Source organism: Bombina bombina, chromosome 10, assembly GCF_027579735.1.
Source record: "Bombina bombina isolate aBomBom1 chromosome 10, aBomBom1.pri, whole genome shotgun sequence".
Taxonomy (NCBI): domain Eukaryota; kingdom Metazoa; phylum Chordata; class Amphibia; order Anura; family Bombinatoridae; genus Bombina; species Bombina bombina.
Window position 1 is genome coordinate 144,904,417 of NC_069508.1, and position 22,024 is coordinate 144,926,440.

The following is a 22,024-nucleotide window of genomic DNA, read 5'->3' on the forward strand; positions in this document are numbered from 1 at the left end:
AATAGACTAGAAGTCTTTCTGAAATCCGAGTAGCTTCAACATAATTTCAAAACTCTTACCTCATCCAAAGAATGTAAGAATCTCTCCAAAGAATTCTTAGTATTAGGACACAAGGAAGGGACAATAATTCCTCTACTAATGTTGTTAAAAATTCACAACTTTAGGTAAAAATTGAAAAGAAGACAGCAAAACCACCTTATCCTGATGAAAAATCAGAAAAAGGAGACTCACAAGAAAGAGCAGATAATTCAAAAACTGTTCTAGCTGAAGAGATGTCTAAAAGGAACAATACTTTCCATGAAAGTAATTTAAATGTCCAAAGAAAGCACATGCTCAAACGGAAGAGCCTGTAAAGCCCTCAGAACCAAATTAAGACTCCAAGGAGGAGAAATTGGCTTAAATGACAGACTTGATACGAACCAAAGCCTGAACAAAACAATGAATAACAGAAAGATTAGCAAATTTTTCTGTGAAAACAGCACAGAAAAAGCAGAGATTTGTCCTTGCAATGAACTTGCAGACAAAAACCCTTATCTAAACCATCCTGAAGAAACTATAAAATCCTAGGAATTCTAAAAGAATGCCAAGAGAATTTATGAGAAGAGCATCAAGAGATGTAAATCTTTCAAACTCGATAATAAATCTTACTATACACAGATTTATGAGCCTGCAACATAGTATTAATCAGTGAGTCAGAGAAATGTCTAAGACTAAGTACTAAGCGTTAAATCTCCATACCATCAAATTAATAATTTGAGTTCCTGATGGATAAAATGAATGTTAAGATATAAGGTCTGGCCTTAATGGAAGTGACCAAGATTGGCAACTGGACATCCGAACAAGAACCATATACCAAAAACTATGTGGCCATGCTGGAGCCACCAGCAACACAAAAGATTGCTCCCTGATGATTTTGAAAATCACTCTAAAAAGAAGAACCAGAGGCGAAAAGATATAGGCAGATTGATAACTCCAAGGAAGTGTCAATGCATACACTGCTTCCGCCAGAGGATCCCCGGACCTGAATAGGCCCCTGGGAAGTTCCTTGTTTAGATGAGATGCCATCAAATCTATTTCTGGAAGCCCTCACATCTGAACAATTTGAAAAAATACATCTGGGTAAAGAGACCATTCTCCCGGATGTAAAGCTTGATTGACAGAGATAATCCGCTTCCCAATTGTCTATACCTCGGAAATGGACCGCAGAAATTAGACAGGAGCTGGATTTAGCCCAAGCAAGTATCCGAGATACTTCTTTCACAGCCTAAGGACTGAGAGTCCCACCCTAATTATTGACATACGCCACAGTTGTGACATTATCTGTCTGAAAAACAATAACGTCTCTTTCTTCAAAAAGAAGCCAAAAACTGAAGAACTCTGAAAAATGCACGGAGTTCCAAAATATCGATTGGTAATCTCGCCTCCTGAGATTTCCAAACCCCTTGTGCTGACAGAAATCCCCAGACAGCCTCCCAACCTAAAAGACTTGCATCTGTAGTGATCATGGTCCAGGTTGAATGAACAGAAGAGACCCGTAGAACTATATGATAGTGATCTAACCACCAAATCAAAGATAGTTGAACAATGGGATTCAAAGATATAAAAAGTGATATCCTAGAATCTCTGCACCATTAATTCAGTATAAAAAACTGGAAAGGTTTCTTATGAAAATGAGCAAAATGAATCGAATCCAATGCTGCAGCCATAGTACCTAAAACTTCCATGCATATAGCAAGTGAAGGAAATAATAGAGACTGAAGGTTCCGACAAACGGAACCCAATAAAATTGTCACTTGTCTGCTAGAGACAAAGACATTGACACAATCTATCTGGAAACCTAAAAAAGGTGACCCTTGTCTGAGGAATCAAAGAGCTTTTGATAAAAAGATCCTCTAACCATGTCTTGAAGAAACAACAAAAGTTGAATCGTATGAGATTCCGCAGAACGAAAAGACTGAGCCAGTACCACGAGACCGTCCAAATAAGGAAACACTGAGAACCTTGAAAAGATTCTTAGAGCTGTCACTAGACCAGAAGGAAAAGCAACAAATTGGTAATGCTTGTCAAAAAATGAGAATCTCAGAAAATTAAAATAATCTGAATGAAAACAGAAAATGAAGATATGCATCTATTGTATCTATTGTAAACAAATAATGCCATTACTGACCAAAAAGGCAGAATAGACCATATAAACTCCATTCTAAAAGATGATATACTTATATGACAATTCAAAAAGATTTTCTATCTTTGAAATAATGAATAGTTTTGAATAAAACCCCCAAATCCTGTTCCTAAAAAGGAACTGGTATAAATACCCCAGAAAACTCCAGGTCTGAGCAGCGCCTTGAGCCCCAACGGGTGACCAGCCGCGCTTCACAAGTACCCAATACATATAGGACTGAAACACACTTCAGGAAAGTGTGAGCCTTACTGGAATAGCTGGAATATGTTAGAGAGAGAAAAAATACTTCTCACGGACGGTTTTACTCTGAATCCTATTCTGTATCCAAATCTAAGAAGTTTGGACCGAATTGAACCAAACAAATTTATTAAAAAAGTCTTAACCTGCCCCTTACCAGCTAAGCTGGAATAAGAACTGCACCTAAATGCAAATTTGGGGAGCTGATTTAGATTTTTTAAATGGCTTAAATTAAATGAAGAAAACTTCCAATTATAAACATGTTACTTGGGGAAGAATTTAGAATTCCGTTCCTTAGTAAGAAAAAAAGCTTAATATTTAGCCTTAGAACTCAATCTTGAAGCCCAGAGTAACAGTTGAAGAATTGAATCCAATTGTGAACCAAATAATTGATTACCTTGGAAAAAAAGAAATATGGAATTTAGAAATCAAATTAGCATTCCAAGATTGAAATCATAAAGTTCTTCTAGCTAAAATAGCTAAAGACATAGATTAAACCTCATTTGCGAAAATATCAAAAAAATGACGACACAAATGAAATTATTAGCATGTTGATCAACTTAACAATGCTAAACAAATCATAATCCGATACTTGTTGCACTAAAGTATCCAACCAGAAAGCTGAAGCAGTTGCAACATCAGCCAAATAAATTACAGGTCTAAGAAAAGTACCTGAAAATAAATAATTTTCCTTAAATAAGATACAAGTTTCCCACGGAAAAAAATAAATACTATCTGCTATAGGAATGGTAGTATGTTAGCAAGAGTAGAGATAGTCCCATTAACTTGAGGGATCTTCTTCAAAACTTAAAACTAACTGCCGGCAAAGGATACAATTAAAAACCTTAAAGAAGGAATAAAAGAAATTCCCGGCCTATTCCATTCCCTAGTATCAGGAACTGGAAAAAAACCTCTGAAGAGACCACAGAAGGTTAATAAGCAGAATTTAAATGTTAGCTAGTCTTAATCAAAAGAACTAGTTACTTCAATATCCAAAATAATCAACACCTTTTCAACAAAAAATGAATGTACTCTATTTAAAAATAAAAAAGTAGATTTGTTAGTGTCAATATCTGATGAAGAATATTCTGAATGAGAAAATACACCATCAGAGAAGGATAATTCAGTATGTTGTTGGTCATTTGAAACTTCATCAACTAAATGAGAAGTTTAAAAAAGACCTAAAAATTTTATTAGAAGGCGGGATAGCAGACAAAGCCTTTATACTAGAATCAGAAAAATATTCTTATAAATTCCTAAATATATCTTGTACATAAGATGTAAAAAGAATAGCAATAGATAATGCATAAATACTAATGGACTCTGCATGTAAAAGTTTATCATAAAATCTTATTACAAACCATAGCTAAATATAAACATTCATAACATTAAAATAAATGAACTTAGCTTTGGTAGGACTGATATCAGTCATCAGGAATCCCTCAGTATCTTCTGATTCAGGAACAGCTTTTAAAGTATCTTGCAATATGTAATAGAAAAAAACAACATATAAAGCAAAATTATCAAATTCCTTAAATGACAGTTTCAGGAATGGGAAAAAATGCAAAACAAACAAGCCTCTAGCAACCAGAAGCAACAAAAAAACATAATTTATGTAAGAACTTACCTGATAAATTCATTTCTTTCATATTAGCAAGAGTCCATGAGCTAGTGACGTATGGGATATACATTCCTACCAGGAGGGGCAAAGTTTCCCAAACCTCAAAATGCCTATAAATACACCCCTCACCACACCCACAAATCAGTTTAACGCATAGCCAAGAAGTGGGGTGATAAGAAAAAAGTGCAAAAGCATAAAAAATAAGGAATTGGAATAATTGTGCTTTATACAAAAAAATCATAACCACCACAAAAAAAGGGTGGGCCTCATGGACTCTTGCTAATATGAAAGAAATGAATTTATCAGGTAAGTTCTTACATAAATTATGTTTTCTTTCATGTAATTAGCAAGAGTCCATGAGCTAGTGACGTATGGGATAATGACTACCCAAGATGTGGATCTTCCACGCAAGAGTCACTAGAGAGGGAGGGATAAAATAAAGACAGCCAATTCCGCTGAAAATAATCCACACCCAAATAAAGTTTAAATCTTATAATGAAAAAACCCCCTGAAATTATAAGCAGAAGAATCAAACTGAAACAGCTGCCTGAAGTACTTTTCTACCAAAAACTGCTTCAGAAGAAGAAAACACATCAAAATGGTAGAATTTAGTAAAAGTATGCAAAGAAGACCAAGTTGCTGCTTTGCAAATCTGATCAACCGAAGCTTCATTCCTAAACGCCCAGGAAGTAGAAACTGACCTAGTAGAATGAGCTGTAATCCTTTGAGGCGGAGTTTTACCCGACTCGACATAAGCATGATGAATTAAAGATTCCAACCAAGATGCCAAAGAAATGGCAGAGGCCTTCTGACCTTTCCTAGAACCGGAAAAGATAACAAATAGACTAGAAGTCTTTCGGAAATTCTTAGTAGCTTCAACATAATATTTCAAAGCTCTAACTACATCTAAAGAATGCAATGATCTCTCCTTAGAATTCTTAGGATTAGGACATAATGAAGGAACCACAATTTCTCTACTAATGTTGTTAGAATTCACAACCTTAGGTAAAAATTTAAAAGAAGTTCGCAACACCGCCTTATCCTGATGAAAAATCAGAAAAGGAGACTCACAAGAAAGAGCAGATAATTCAGAAACTCTTCTAGCAGAAGAGATGGCCAAAAGAAACAAAACTTTCCAAGAAAGTAATTTAATGTCCAATGAATGCATAGGTTCAAACGGAGGAGCTTGAAGAGCCCCCAGAACCAAATTCAAACTCCAAGGAGGAGAAATTGACTTAATAACAGGTTTTATACCAACCAAAGCTTGTACAAAACAATGAATATCAGGAAGATTAGCAATCTTTCTGTGAAAAAGAACAGAAAGAGCAGAGATTTGTCCTTTCAAGGAACTTGCAGACAAACCTTTATCCAAACCATCCTGAAGAAACTGTAAAATTCTCGGAATTCTAAAAGAATGCCAGGAAAAATGATGAGAAAGACACCAAGAAATGTAAGTCTTCCAGACTCGATAATATATCTTCCTAGATACAGATTTACGAGCCTGTAACATAGTTTTAATCACAGAGTCAGAGAAACCTCTTTGACTAACAATCAAGCGTTCAATCTCCATACCTTCAAATTTAAGGATTTGAGATCCTGATGGAAAAAAGGACCTTGCGACAGAAGGTCTGGTCTTAACGGAAGAGTCCACGGTTGGCAAGAGGCCATCCGGACAAGATCCGCATACCAAAACCTGTGAGGCCATGCTGGAGCCACCAGCAGAACAAACGAGCATTCCTTCAGAATCTTGGAGATTACTCTTGGAAGAAGAACTAGAGGCGGAAAGATATAGGCAGGATGATACTTCCAAGGAAGTGACAATGCATCCACTGCTTCCGCTTGAGGATCCCTGGATCTGGACAGATACCTGGGAAGTTTCTTGTTTAGATGAGAGGCCATCAGATCTATTTCTGGAACTCCCCACATTTGAACAATCTGAAGAAATACCTCTGGGTGAAGAGACCATTCGTCCGGATGTAACGTTTGGCGACTGAGATAATCCGCTTCCCAATTGTCTATACCTGGGATATGAACCGCAGAAACTAGACAGGAGCTGGATTCCGCCCATACCAGTATTTGAGATACTTCTTTCATAGCCAGAGGACTGTGAGTCCCTCCTTGATGATTGATGTATGCCACAGTTGTGACATTGTCTGTCTGAAAACAAATGAACGATTCTCTCTTTAGAAGGGGCCATGACTGAAGAGCTCTGAAAATTGCACAGAGTTCCAAAATATTGATTGGTAATCTCACCTCCTGAGATTCCCAAACCCCTTGTGCTGTCAGAGACCCCCAAACAGCACCCCAACCTGTCAGACTTGCATCTGTTGAAATTACAGTCCAGGTCAGAAGAACAAAAGAAGCCCCCTGAACTAAACGATGGTGATCTGTCCACCACGTCAGAGAGTGTCGTAAATCGGTTTTAAAGATATTAATTGAGATATCTTTGTGTAATCCCTGCACCACTGGTTCAGCATACAGAGCTGAAGAGGTCGCATGTGAAAACGAGCAAAGGGGATCGCGTCCGATGCAGCAGTCATAAGACCTAGAATTTCCATGCATAAGGCTACCGAAGGGAATGATTGTGATTGAAGGTTTCGACAAGCTGAGATCAATTTTAGACGTCTCTTGTCTGTCAGAGACAGAGTCATGGACGCTGAATCTATCTGGAAACCTAAAAAGGTTACCCTTGTCTGAGGAATCAATTAACTTTTTGGTAAATTGATCCTCCAACCATGATCTTGAAGAAACAACACAAGTCGATTCGTATGAGATTCTGCTAAATGTGAAGACTGAGCAAGTACCAAGATATCGTCCAAATAAGGAAATACCACAATACCCTGTTCTCTGATTACAGACAGAAGGGCACCTAGAACCTTTGTAAAAATTCTTGGAGCTGTTGCTAGGCCAAACGGCAGAGCCACAAACTGGTAATGCTTGTCTAGGAAAGAGAATCTCAGAAACTGATAGTGATCTGGATGAATCGGAATATGCAGATATGCATCCTGTAAATCTATTGTGGACATATAATGCCCTTGCTGAACAAAAGGCAGGATAGTCCTTATAGTTACCATTTTGAATGTTGGTATCCTTACATAACGATTCAATATTTTTAGATCCAGAACTGGTCTGAAGGAATTCTCCTTCTTTGGTACAATGAAGAGATTTGAATAAAACCCCAGCCCCTGTTCCAGAACTGGAACTGGCATAATTACTCCAGACAACTCTAGATCTGAAACACATTTCAGAAATGCTTGAGCCTTCGCTGGATTTACTGGGACACGGGAAAGAAAAAATCTCTTTGCAGGAGGCCTTATTTTGAAGCCAATTCTGTACCCTTCTGAAACAATGTTTTGAATCCAAAGATTGTGAATTGATTTGATCCAAAATTTTTTGAAAAATCGTAATCTGCCCCCCTACCAGCTGGGCTGGAATGAGGGCCGCACCTTCATGTGGACTTGGGAGCTGACTTTGGTTTTCTAAAAGGCTTGGATTTATTCCAGACTGGAGATGGTTTCCAAACTGACACCGCTCCTGTGGGTGACGGATCAGGCTTTTGTTCCTTATTGTGACGAAAGGAACGAAAACGATTATTAGACCTAAATTTACCCTTAGATTTTTTATCCTGTGGTAAAAAAGTTCCTTTCCCTCCAGTAACAGTTGAGATAATAGAATCCAACTGAGAAACAAATAATTTATTACCCTGGAAAGAAAGGGAAAGCAAAGTTGACTTAGAAGACATCTCAGCATTCCAAGTTTTAAGCCATAAAGCTCTTCTAGCTAAAATAGCTAGAGACATATACCTGACATCAACTCTAATGATATCAAAGATGGCATCACAAATAAAGTTATTAGCATGTTGAAGAAGATTAACAATGCTATGAGAATTATGATCTGTTACTTGTTGCGCTAAAGCTTCTAACCAAAAAGTTGAAGCTGCAGCAACATCCGCTAAAGATATAGCAGGTCTAAGAAGATTACCCGAACATAAGTAAGCTTTTCTTAGAAAGGATTCAATCTTTCTATCTGAAGGATCCTTGAAGGAAGTACTATCTGCCGTAGGAATAGTAGTACGTTTAGCAAGAGTAGAGAAAGCCCCATCAACCTTAGGGATTTTGTTCCAAAATTCTAATCTGTCAGATGGCACAGGATATAATTGCTTAAAACGTTTAGAAGGAGTAAATGAATTACCCAAATTATTCCATTCCCTGGAGATTACTTCAGAAATAGCATCAGGGACAGGAAAAACTTCTGGAATAACTACAGGAGATTTAAACACCTTATTTAAACGTTTAGATTTAGAATCAAGAGGACCAGAATCCTCTATTTCTAATGCAATTAAGACCTCTTTAAGTAGAGAACGAATAAATTTCATTTTGAATAAATATGAGGATTTATCAGCATCAACCTCTGAAACAGAATCCTCTGAACCAGAGGAACCACTATTAGAATCAGAATGATGATGTTCATTTAAAAATTCATCTGAAAAATGAGAAGTTTTAAAAGACCTTTTACGTTTACTAGAAGGGGGAATAAAAGACATAGCCTTCTGAATGGATTTAGAAACAAAATCTCTTATGTTAACAGGAACACTCTGAGTATTAGATGTTGACGGAACCGCAACAGGTAATGTAACATTACTAAAGGAAATATTATCTGCATTAACAAGTTTGTCATGACATTCATTACAAACAACAGCTGGAGGAACAGATACCACAAGTTTACAACAGATACACTTAACTTTGGTAGATCCAGCACCAGGCAGCGTTTTTCCAGAAGTATCTTCTGACTCAGTGTCAATCTGGGACATCTTGCAATATGTAATAGAAAAAACAACATATAATGCAAAATTGATCAAATTCCTTAAATGACAGTTTCAGGAATGGGAAAAAATGCCAGTGAACAAGCTTCTAGCAACCAGAAGCAATAAATAATGAGACTTAAATAATGTGTAGACAAAAATGACGCCAAAATTTTTTAGCGCCAAAAAAGACACCCACATTATTTGGCGCCTAAATGCTTTTGGCGCAAAAAACGTCAAAAATGACGAAACTTCCGGTGACACGTATGACGCCGGAAACAGAAAAAAAAATTTTGCGCCAAAAAAGTCTGCGCCAAGATGAATCTCTACGACCGATAACAGAGAACCTATGAAATAGACCCCGTAGAAGGAGATCATTGAATTCAAATAGGCAATACTCTCCTCACATCCCTCTGACATTCACTGCACGCTGAGAGGAAAACCGGGCTCCAACCTGCTGCGGAGCGCATATCAACGTAGAATCTAGCACAAACTTACTTCACCACCTCCATAGAAGGCAAAGTTTGTAAAACTGATTTGTGGGTGTGGTGAGGGGTGTATTTATAGGCATTTTGAGGTTTGGGAAACTTTGCCCCTCCTGGTAGGAATGTATATCCCATACGTCACTAGCTCATGGACTCTTGCTAATTACATGAAAGAAATAGAGACTGAAATAATGTGAAAAAAACTGGCGCCAAGTATGACGCCCACATTTTTTGGCGCCAAGTAAGACGCCCACATTATTTGGCGCCAAGTATGACGCCCATATTTTTTGCCGCCAAAAATGACGCCCACATTTTTTGGCGCAAAAAAACGTCTGTAACACACATGCGTCAAAAAATGACCCAACCATGTGTAAACTTCCGGCGTCAACTATGGCGCCGGAAATGATGAAATTTTGCGCCAAAAAAATTCACGCCAAGAATGACGCAATAAATTGAAGAATTTTCTGCCCCCGCGAGCCTAACAGCCCGCAAGGAAAAAAGTCAATTTGAAAATTTTTGAAGGTAAGAAAAAATATTAATTCATAAGGATTTTCCCAAAAATAATGAAACTGACAGTCTGAAAGAAGGAATACTGATTAACCTGAATCATGGCAAATATAAGTTTAAAACATATATTTAGAACTTTACATATAAAGTGCCCAACCATAGCTTTGAGTGTCATAAATAGAAATAAGATTTACTTACCCCAAGACACTAATCTACATATAGTAGATAGCCAAACCAGTACTGAAACGAGAGTCAGTAGAGGTAATGGTATATAAGAGTATATCGTCGATCTGAAAAGGGAGGTAGGAGAAGAAATCTCTACGACCGATAACAGAGAACCTATGAAATAGATCCCCTAGAGGAAGACCATTGTATTCAAATAGGCAATACTCTCTTCAAATCCCTCTGACATTCACTGCACTCTGAGAGGAAAACCGGGCTTATGCCTGCTGCGAAGCGCATATCAACGTAGAAATCTAGCACAAACTTACTTCACCACCTCCATGGGAGGCAAAGTTTGTAAAACTGAATTGTGGGTGTGGTGAGGGGTATATTTATAGGCATTTTAAGGTTTGGGAAGCTTTGCCCCTCCTGGTAGGAATGTATATCCCATACGTCACTAGCTCATGGACTCTTGCTAATTACATGAAAGAAATATAAATACAATAATGCAAGAAACTTTAAACAAAAAGTGCTCAAATTAGCTAGGAGTGCCTCTTATGGAAAAAATAAATACCTGAAATTTTACAGACACTGGTCCACTAATGCAGACAGGCCAAACTAGTGCTGAAAACATATCAGCAGATGTACAACATGATAACCTTAGGCAAACTCCCCTCACATCCCTCTGACAAACACTGCACTCTGAGGGGAAAAAAACAAAAACATAATTTATGTAAGAACTTACCTGATAAATTCATTTCTTTCATATTAGCAAGAGTCCATGAGCTAGTGACGTATGGGATATACATTCCTACCAAGAGGGGCAAAGTTTCCCAAACCTTAAAATGCCTATAAATACACCCCTCACCACACCCACAATTCAGTTTAACGAATAGCCAAGAAGTGGGGTGATAAGAAAAGAGCGAAAGCATCAACAAGGAATTGGAATAATTGTGCTTTATACAAAAAACATAATTTATGCTTACCTGATAAATTTATTTCTCTTGTGATGTATCGAGTCCACGGATTCATCCTTACTTGTGGGATATTCTCCTCCCCTACAGGAAGTGGCAAATAGAGCACCCACAGCAGAGCTGTCTATATAGCTCCCCCCTTAGCTCCACCCCCCAGTCATTCGACCGAAGGCTAGGAAGAAAAAGGAGAAACTATAGGGTGCAGTGGTGACTGAAAGTTTTAAAACAAAAATATACAGTGGATATAAAAAGTCTACACACCCCTGTTAAAATGTCAGGTTTCTGTGATGTAAAAAAATGAGACAAAGATAAATTATTTCAGAACTTTTTCCACCTTTAATGTGACCTATAAACTGTACAACTCAATTGAAAAACAAACTGAAATCTTTTAGATAAAGGGAAATAAAAATAAAATAATATGGTTGCATAAGTGTGAACACCCTTTTATAACTGGGGATGTAGCTGTGTTCAGAATGAAGCAATCACATTCAAAATCATGTTAAATAGGAGTCAGTACACACCTGTCATCATTTAAAGTGCCTCTGATTAACCCCCAAAAAAGTTCAGCTGTTCTAGTAGGTCTTTCCTGACATTTTGTTAGTCGCATCCTACAGCAAAAGCCATGGTCCGCAGAGAGCTTCTAAAGCATCAGAGGGATCTCATTGTTAAAAGGCATCAGTCAGGAGAAGGGTACAAAAGAATTTCCAAGGCATTAGATATACCATGGAACACAGTGAAGACAGTCGTCATCAAGTGAAGAAAATATGGTGCAACAGTGACATTACCAAGAACTGGATGTCCCTCCAAAATTGATAAAAAGACGAGAAGAAAACTGGTCTGGGAGGCTGCCAAGAGGCCTACAGCAACATTAAAGGAGCTGCAGGAATATCTGGCAAGTACTGGCTGTGTGGTAAATGTGACAACAATCGCCCGTATTCTTCATTTGTCTGAGCTATGGGGTAGAGTGGCAAGACGGAAGCCTTTTCTTACAAAAAAAACATCCAAGCCCGGCTAAATTTTGCAAAAACACATCTGAAGTTTCCCAAAAGCATGTTGCAAAAGGTGTTCTGGTCTGATGAAACCAAAGTTGAACTTTTTGGCCATAATTCCAAAAGATATGTTTGGCGCAAAAACAACACTGCATATCACCAAAAGAACACCATACCCACAGTGAAGCACGGTGGTCTCAGCATCATGCTTTGGGGCTGTTTTTTTTAGCTGGAACTGGGGCCTTAGTCAAGGTAGAGGGAATAATGAACAGTTCCAAATACCAGACAATATTGGCACAAAACCTTCAGGCTTCTGCTAGAAAGCTGAACATGAAGAGGAACTTCATCTTTCAGCATGAAAACTACCCAAAGCATACATCCAAATTAACAAAGGAATGGCTTCACCAGAAGAAGATTAAAGTTTTGTGATGGCCCAGCCAGAGCCCAGACCTGAATCCAATTCAAAGTCTGTTTGGTGATCTGAAGAGGACTGTGCACAGGAGATGCCCTCGCATTCTGGCAGATTTAGAGTGTTTTTGCAAAGAAGAGTGGGCAAATCTTGCCAAGTCAAGATGTGCCTTGCTGAAAAACTCATACCCAAAAAGACTGAGTGCTGTAATAAAATCAAAAGGTGCTTCAATAAAGTATTAGTTTAAGGGTGTTCACACTTATGCAACCATATTATTATTTTTTTATTTTTTATTACCCTTTACCTAAAAGATTTCAGTTTGTTTTTCAATTGAGTTGTACAGTTTATAGGTCACATTAAAGGTGGAAAAAGTTCTGAAATGATTTATCTTTGTCTCATTTTTTTACATCACAGAAACCTGACATTTTAACAGGGGTGTGTAGACTTTTTATATCCACTGTATATGCCTGTCTTAAAAAACAGGACGGGCCGTGGACTCGATACATCACAAGAGAAATAAATTTATCAGGTAAGCATAAATTATGTTTTCTCTTGTAAGATGTATCGAGTCCACGGATTCATCCTTACTTGTGGGATACCAATACCAAAGCTTTAGGACACGGATGAAGGGAGGGACAAGGCAGGGACCTTAAACGGAAGGCACCACAGCTTGTAGAACTTTTCTCCCAAAAATAGCCTCCGAAGAAGCAAAAGTATTGAATTTGTAAAATTGTGAAAAAGTATGAAGCGAAGACCAAGTCGCCTCCTTACAAATCTATTCAACAGAAGCCTCATTTTTAAAAGCCCATGTGGAAGCCACAGCTCTAGCAGAATGAGCAGTAATTCTTTCAGGAGGCTGCTGGCCAGCAGTCTCATAAGCCAAATGGATGATGCTTTTCAGCCTAAAGGAAAGAGAGGTAGCGGTAGGCCTTTGACCTCTCCGTTTACCAGAATAAACAACAAACAAAGAAGATGTTTGACGGAAATCTTTAGTTGCTTGTAAGTAGAACTTTAAAGCACGAACCACATCAAGATTGTGTAACAGACGTTCCTTTTTAGATGAAGGAGCTTAATATCTATGGAATGCATAGGTTCAAACGGAACCCCTTGAAGAACTTTAAGAACTAAGTTTAGGCTCCATGGCGGAGCAACAGGTTTAAATACAGGCTTGATTCTGACCAAAGCCTGACTAAATGCTTGAAAGTCTGGAACATCTGCCAGACCTTTGTGAAGTAGAATAGACAAAGCAGATATTTGTCCTTTTAGGGAACTAGCAGATAATCCCTTCTACAAACCTTCTTGGAGAAAAGACAATATTCTAGGAATCCTAATCTTACTCCTAGAGTAACCTTTGGATTCACACCAATAAAGATATTTGCGCCAAATCTTATGATAGATCTTCCTGGTGACAGGCTTTCTAGCCTGAATCAGGGTATCAATGACCGACTCAGAGAAACCACGCTTTGATAGAATCAGGCGTTCAATCTCCAAGCAGTCAGACGCAGAGAAATTAGATTTGGATGCGTGAACGGACCTTGGATTAGAAGGTCCCGCCTCATTGGCAGAGTCCACGGTGGAACCGAGGACATGTCCACTAGGTCTGCATACCAAGTCCTGCATGGCCACGCAGGTGCTATCAGAATTACCGAAGCTCTCTCCTGCTTGATTCTGGCAACCAGACGTGGAAGGAGAGGAAACGGTGGAAATACATAGGCCAGATTGAAGGACCAAGGCACTGCTAGAGCATCTATCAGTACCGCCTTGGAATCCCGGGACCTGGACCCGTAGCGAGGAAGTTTGGCATTCTGACGAGACGCCATCAGATCCAATTCTGGTGTGCCCCATAGCTGAATCAGCTGGGCAAATATCTCCGGATGGAGTTCCCACTCCCCCGGATGAAAAGTCTGACGACTTAGAAAATCCGCCTCCCAGTTCTCTACTCCTGGGATGTGGATCGCTGAGAGATGGCAAGAGTGATCCTCTGCCCATCGGATTATTTTGGTTACCTCCGTCATCGCTAGAGAACTCCTTGTTCCTCCTTGATGAATGATATAAGCTACAGTCGTGATGTTGTCCGACTGAAACCTGATGAATTTGGCCGCAGCAAGCTGAGGCCACGCCTGAAGTGCATTGAATATCGCTCTCAGTTCTAGAATGTTTATCGGAAGGAGAGCTTCCTCCCGAGACCATAAGCCCTATGTTTTTAGGGAATTCCAGACTGCACCCCAGCCTAGCAGGCTGGAATCTGTCGTTACAATGAGCCACTCTGGCCTGCGGAAACACATTCCCTGAGACAGGTGGTCCTGAGACAACCACCAGAGAAGAGAATCTCTGGTCTCCTGGTCCAGATGCAGTTGAGGAGATAAATCTGCATAATCCCCATTCCACTGTTTGAGCATGCATAGCTGCAGTGGTCTGAGGTGTAGGCGGGCAAAAGGAACTATGTCCATTGCCGCTACCATGAGTCCGATTACCTCCATATGCAGAAAGATATTAGCTGTGATGCTGTTTGTTAGCGGTATAATGGGTAAAAGTGTCCCAAGTTATGTGCTTTTTAAATTAGTCCCATTCCGGAGCACAATATAAAGGTATAAAGTATAGTCTGACCTGGTATCGAAATCCCGTGTATATGGCAGTCTTCGTGTGTGAATACACCTTTATCCCAGACGTTCCGGGTTATGACCAGCTTGTCAGTGTATGGATTGCCGGGTCCTGGAAACGTGTTCCTCCTCCACGGTCGGAATCCTCGGCCTCCGTAGAACCAGCACGCCTCGGATCCTGCGTGAGTGAGCACGCTGCGTCAGGGCTCCCAGCTGACTTCCGTAATAGTGCGATGACTCCGGTAATGGACGCTGAGCCTTGGTGCTGTGCTGCGGATCTCCACCGCCAATATGCAACAACAAAAGAAGCAGACACCAGGTGATGGCAGTTTCGAAATCCAAATTTATTTCTGTGAGACAGTGCAGAAACTGTGTGCCCCAAACATGTAGAGAGAACAAGGCCTCTTACGCGTTTCGTGTGAGAAAACACACTTCGTCAGAGAGATGCAAATGTGTAAACGTGCGAACACTTTATAGGCAAAACTTTAATTAGTGTTGTTAACCCTTTAGTAAGGTTTGAGTGATTGTTTAATTGTGAACAGTGTAACAGTGCTTACTAAATTTTATATAGTATATATATAGATAAGTTATACTATATAAAATTTAGTAAGCACTGTTACACTGTTCACAATTAAACAATCACTCAAACCTTACTAAAGGGTTAACAACACTAATTAAAGTTTTGCCTATAAAGTGTTCACACGTTTACACATTTGCATCTCTCTGACGAAGTGTGTTTTCTCACACAAAACGCGTAAGTGGCCTTGTTCTCTCTACATGTTTGGGGCACACAGTTTCTGCACTGTCTCACAGAAATAAATTTGGATTTCGAAACTGCCATCACCTGGTGTCTGCTTCTTTTGTTGTCGATTACTTCCATACACTGAGCCACTGATGGCTGAGGAAGGAAATGAAGAGCTCGGCAAGTGGTTAAGAATTTTAACTTTCTGACCTCCGTCAGAAATATTTTCATTTCTACAGAGTCTATCAGAGTCCCTAGGAAGGAAACTCTTGTAAGAGGGAAGAGAGAACTCTTTTTTATGTTCACCTTCCACCCGTGAGATCTCAGAAAAGCCAACATGATGCCCGTGTGAGACTTGGCTAGCTGGAAAGTCGACGCCTGAATTAAGATATCGTCTAGATAAGGCGCCACTGCTATGCCCCGTGGTCGTAGAACCGCCAGAAGGAACCCTAGCACTTTTGTAAAAATTCTGGGAGCCGTGGCCAACCCGAAGGGAAGGGCCACAAACTGGTAATGCCTGTTTAGAAAGGCGAATCTGAATAATTGATGATGATCTCTGTGAATAGGGATGTGTAGATACGCATCCTTTAAGTCCACGGTAGTCATATATTGACCCTCCTGGATCAGAGGTAGAATAGTCCGAATAGTCTCCATCTTGAATGATGAAACTTTGAGGAACTTGTTTAGAATTTTGAGATCCAAGATTGGTCTGAAAGTTCCCTCTTTCTTGGGAACCACAAATAGGTTTGAATAAAACCCTAGCCCCTGTTCCTCTTTTGGGACTGGGCGGATCACTCCCATGGTATGTAGGTCTTCTACACAGCGTAAGAACGCCTCTCTCTTTGTCTGGTTTACAGACAATCGAGAAATGTGAAATCTCCCCCTTGGAAAGGAGCCCTTGAATTCCAGAACATATCCCTGGGACACAATTTCTAAAGCCCAGGGATCCTGAACATCTCTCGCCCAAGCCTGAGCAAAGAGAGAGAGTCTGCCCCCTACTAGATCCGGTCCCGGATCGGGGGCTACCCCTTCATGCTGTCTTAGAGGCAGCTGCAGGCTTATTGGCCTGTTTACCCTTGTTCCAAGCCTGGTTAGGTCTCCAGACTGACTTGGATTGGGCAAAATTCCCCTCTTGCTTTGTAGCAGAGGAAGCTGAAGCGGGACCACTCTTAAAGTTCCGAAAGGAACAAAAATTATTTTCTTTGGTCCTCATCTTATTTGATCTATCCTGAGGGAGGGCATGACCTTTCCCTCCAGTGATGTCTGAAATAATCTCTTTCAGTTCAGGCCCGAATAGGGTCTTACCCTTGAAAGGAATGTTCAAAAGTTTAGACTTAGATGACACATCAGCAGACCAGGACTTAAGCCATAACGCCCTGCATGTTAAAATGGCAAAACCTGAATTCTTTGCCGCTAATTTAGCCAGTTGAAAAGCGGCATCTGTAATAAAAGAATTAGCCAACTTAAGGGCCTTAATTCTGTCCATAATTTCCTCTAATGGAGTCTCCATTTGAAGAGCCTCTTCTAGAGCCTCAAACCAGAAAGCAGCTGCAGTTGTTACAGGAACAATGCATGCAATAGGTTGGAGAGAAAAACCTTGATGAACAAAAATTTTCTTCAGGAGACCCTCTAATTTTTTATCCATAGGATCTTTGAAAGCACAACTGTCCTCAATAGGTATAGTTGTACGCTTAGACAGAGTAGAAATAGCTCCCTCCACCTTAGGAACTGTCTGCCATGAGTCCCTTATGGTGTCAGATATAGGAAAAAATTTCTTAAAAACAGGAGGGGGAGTGAACGGAATACCTGGTCTATCCCACTCCTTAGCAATAATATTCACAATCCTCTTAGGGACTGGAAAAACATCAGTGTAAACAGGAACCTCTAAGTATCTATCCATTTTACACAATTTCTCTGGGACCACTATAGGGTCACAATCATCTAGAGTTGCTAATACCTCCCTAAGCAATAAGCAGAGGTGTTAAAGCTTAAATTTAAAGGCCGTCATATCAGAATCTGTCTGAGGAAGCGTCTTTCCTGAATCAGAAATTTCTCCCTCAGATAACAAATCCCTCGCCCCTTCAGAGCATTGTGAGGGCATATCAGATACGGCTACTAAAGCGTGAGACGGCTCAGCATTTTTCCTTAACCCAGAGCTGTCCCGCTTTCCTTGTAAACCAGGCAGTTTGGATAAGACCTCAGTGAGGGTTGTATTCATAACTGTGGCCATGTCTTGTAAAGTAAATTAATGTGAGGTACTAGAGGTACTTGGCGTCACTTGTGCGGGCGTTACTGGTTGTGACACTTGGGGAGAGCTAGATGGCGAACCCTCATTTACTCCTGACTGAGAATCATCTATTGCCCTATTTTTAAGTGCTAATATATGTTCTTTATAATTTATAGACATATCAATACATTTGGGACACATTCTAAGAGGGGGTTCCACAATGGCTTCCAAACATATTGAACAAGGATTTTCCTTGGTGTCAGACATGTTAAACAGGCTAGTAATGTAACAAGCAAGCTTGGAAAACACTGTAATCAAAGTAAATAACACTTAGAAATAAAACGGTACTGTGCCTTTAAGAGAAAAAAAGCTGCACAAGTTCTGCAAAACAGTGTAAAAAAGCAGTAAACTTAACGAATTTTTTACAGTAGTATCGTATAGCCTTAGTAACTTTGCACAGCTATGCAAATAAAGAATTAACCCCTTAATGGCAAAACCGGTAAAAAAAACTTCCAGCACCTTGCCACAGCTCTGCTGTGGCGCCTACCTGCCCTTCAGAACGATTTGTGGGGAAAAAAACTCCTTTACAGCCCTCAAACACAGCAGGAACCTCTAGAGAAGCAGTTGGATGTCTCTAAGGAAAAGAAACTGCGCAACTGAGGCGCGAAAATAGGCCCCTCCCACCTCACTCAATATTTTGAGGCCTATTAGAAAAACACTGAGTGTCTCTTAATTAAACATGTGGGTTAAAAAACCCTAACACAAGCCACAATGACCCCTTTAGTCCCTTCAAAAAACGTTATAATTGCATCATTTACTGAACAAACAAAAACGTTTTTTTTTTGTTTGTTTTTTAACAGTGTCACCAGTAGCAAATGAGCCCTTCAAGCAAGCTGAAATTCCTATCCAAGTGTCTGAATACAGCTTACCCTTCCCTCATGGGGATATTGCCAGCCTTTTCTAGAATAAACACAGTCTGTCTAGAAAAATATAGACTGAACATACCTCATATGCAGCTTAGCATGCAAACCGTTCCCCCAACTGAAGTTTTCCTGTACTCTTCAGCCCTTGTGAGAACAGCAGTGGATCTTAGTTACAAAGTGCTAAGATCATAATCCTCCTTGCAGAAATCTTCATCTCTTTTCTGCCAGAGAGCAAATAGTACACACTGGCATCATTTAAAATAACAAACTTTTGCTTGAGAAATAAAAAACTAACATTTTTGTCACCACACTCGCTCTGCACTTCCTAGTTACTTAGAGTAGGCAAAGAGAATGACTGGGGGTGGAGCTAAGGGGGAGCTATATAGACAGCTCTGCTGTGGGTGCTCTCTTTGCCACTTCCTGTAGGGGAGGAGAATATCCCACAAGTAAGGATGAATCCGTGGACTCGATACATCTTACAAGAGAAAAATCATGACCACCATAAAAAGGGTGGGCCTCATGGACTCTTGCCAATATATCAGGTAAATTCTTACATAAATTATGTTTCCTTTCATGTAATTGGCAAGAGTCCATGAGCTAGTGACGTATGGGATAGCAAATACCCAAGATGTGGAACTCCACGCGAGTCACTAGAGAGGGAGGGATAAAAATAAAGACAGCCAATTCCACTGAAAAAATAATCCACAACCCAAATCAAAAGTTTTAATCATATAATGAAAAAAACTGAAAATATAAGCAGAAGAATCAAACTGAAACAGCTGCCTGAAGTATTTTTCTACCAAAAACTGCTTCAGAAGAAGAGAAAACATCAAAATGGTAGAATTTAGGAAAAAGTAAGCAAAGAAGACCAAGTTGCTGCTTTGCAAATCTAAACAACAGAAGCTTCATTCTTAAAAACCCAGGAAGTGGAAACTGACCTAGTAGAATGAGCTGTAATCCTCTGAGGCGGGGAATTACTTGACTCCAAATAAGCATGATGAATGAAAAGCTTTAACCAAGATGCCAAAGAAATGGAGAATTTCTTTGAGAAAACAGAGAATTCTTAGGATTAGGACACAAAGAAGGGACAACAATTTCTCTACTATTGTTGTTAAAGTTCACAACTTTAGGTAAAAATTTAAAAGAAGTCCGCAAAAACCGCCCTATCCTGATGAAAAATCAGAAAAGGAGACTCACAAGAAAGAGCAGATAAAACAGAAACTCTTCTAGCAGAAGAGATGGCCAAAAGGAACAACACTTTCCAAGAAAGTAATGTAATGTCCAGAAAATGCATAGGCTCAAACGGAGGAGCCTGTAAAGCCTTCAAAACCAAATTAAGATTCCAAGGAGGAGAAATTGATTTAATGACAGGCGTGATACGAACCAAAGCCTGTACAAAACAATAAATATCAGGAAGTTTAGCAATTTTTTCTGTGGAACAGAAAAGAAAGAGCAGAGATTTGTCCTTTCAAAGACCTTGCAGACAAACCCTTATCTAAACCATCCTGAAGAAACTGAAAAATTCTAGGAATTCTAAAAGAATGCCAAGAGAATTTATGAGAAGAACACCATGAAAAGTAAGTCTTCCAAACTCGATAATAAATCTTTCTAGACACAGATTTACGAGCCTGCAACATAGTTTTAATCACTGAGTCAGAGCATTCAATCTCCATACCATCAAATTTAATGATTTGAGATCCTGATGGAAAAACAAACCTTGAGATATAAGGTCTGGCCTTAATGGAAATGGCCAAGGTTGGCAACTGAACATCCGAACAAGATCCACATACCAAAACCTGAGCGGCCATGCTGGAGCCACCAGCAGCACAAACAATTGTTCCATGATGATTTTGAAAATCACTCTTGGAAGAAGAACTAGAGGCGGAAAAATATAGGCAGGTTGATAACTCCAAGGAAGTGTCAATGCATCCAGTGGCGTCACTAGGGGGGGGGCGGGCCGCACCCGGGTGACACCCTCCAGGGGGTGACACCAAAAAAAATTTTTTTATTGAAATTCAAAGAAATACTAATGTTGAGATGCATAGATTTTTTTTTATTAGAGGGGCTGGCATTTGTGAACATTGGTGGGACTGGGGAAGTTGTAGACACACAATTTATTTGCCCCTTGAGCCAGTGCTGCAATTTCAACAAATAGTTTTCCCGGCTGCTTTTGCTTGTTTGTACTTTGCTTCTCCCCTGCCCAATTTCGCTATGAATGTTGTGGGCATGCCGTGGGGCTTGCAAAGTTGCGCTGCTAGCCTAAACCTGCCTGCCTATCTGTGCTCACTGCTCAGTGACATGTGGAGCAGTAGAGTCACTCACTGCTGTGCTGTCTCTCTAAACGGGAACTGGCAAATCATGAGGGGATGCCTGGCACCTGACTGCATGACTGTTTGACACTGTCTTTAAAGTGAAGGAGCCACGTATGATGCCCACCAGACCATTACGGTACACTAAGTGCACACTGAACAGGTAGGAGGGCGGGCGGGGGTCTGGGGGTGGGCAGAGTGCAGAGGTGATTGGCCATAAGAAGAGGTAGGCACGCGGCCCGGGGCTGTGCACTGACAGGCTTGGAACAGAGTCAGAGAGCAGAATTTTCATAGTTTGCGCCTAAACCTTTTCTTTAGTGATTTATTTTTAGAGTGCTCTGTTTATCTTTCATTTGATGCTCTGCTGAGCCAGGGAGCAGCTCTAGTATAATTAATGCAGTGCAGTTTACATATTTTGTAAGTGTGTGTCTGAGTTTTTGTGTGTGTGTGTGTGTGTGTGTCTCAGTGTTTTTGTGTGTGTGTTTTTGTGTGTGTGTCTGAGTGTGTTTCCGAGTGTTTGTGTGTGCATCTGAGTATGTTTTTAAGTGTGTCTGAGTGTTTGTATGTGTGTGTGCCTGTGTTTTTGTGTGTGTCTGCTTTCTGGGGGGGGGGTGACACCATAACTTACCGCACCGGGTGACACCAACCCTAGTGACGCCACTGAATGCATCCACTGCTTCCGCCTGAGGATCCCTGGACCTAGATAGGTACCTGGGAAGTTTCTTGTTTAGATGAGATGCCATCAGATCTATTTCTGGAAGCCCGCACATCTGAACAACTTGAAAAAAAGACATCTGGGTGAAGAGACCATTCTCCCGGATGTAAAGCTTGATGACAAAGATAATCCGCTTCCCAA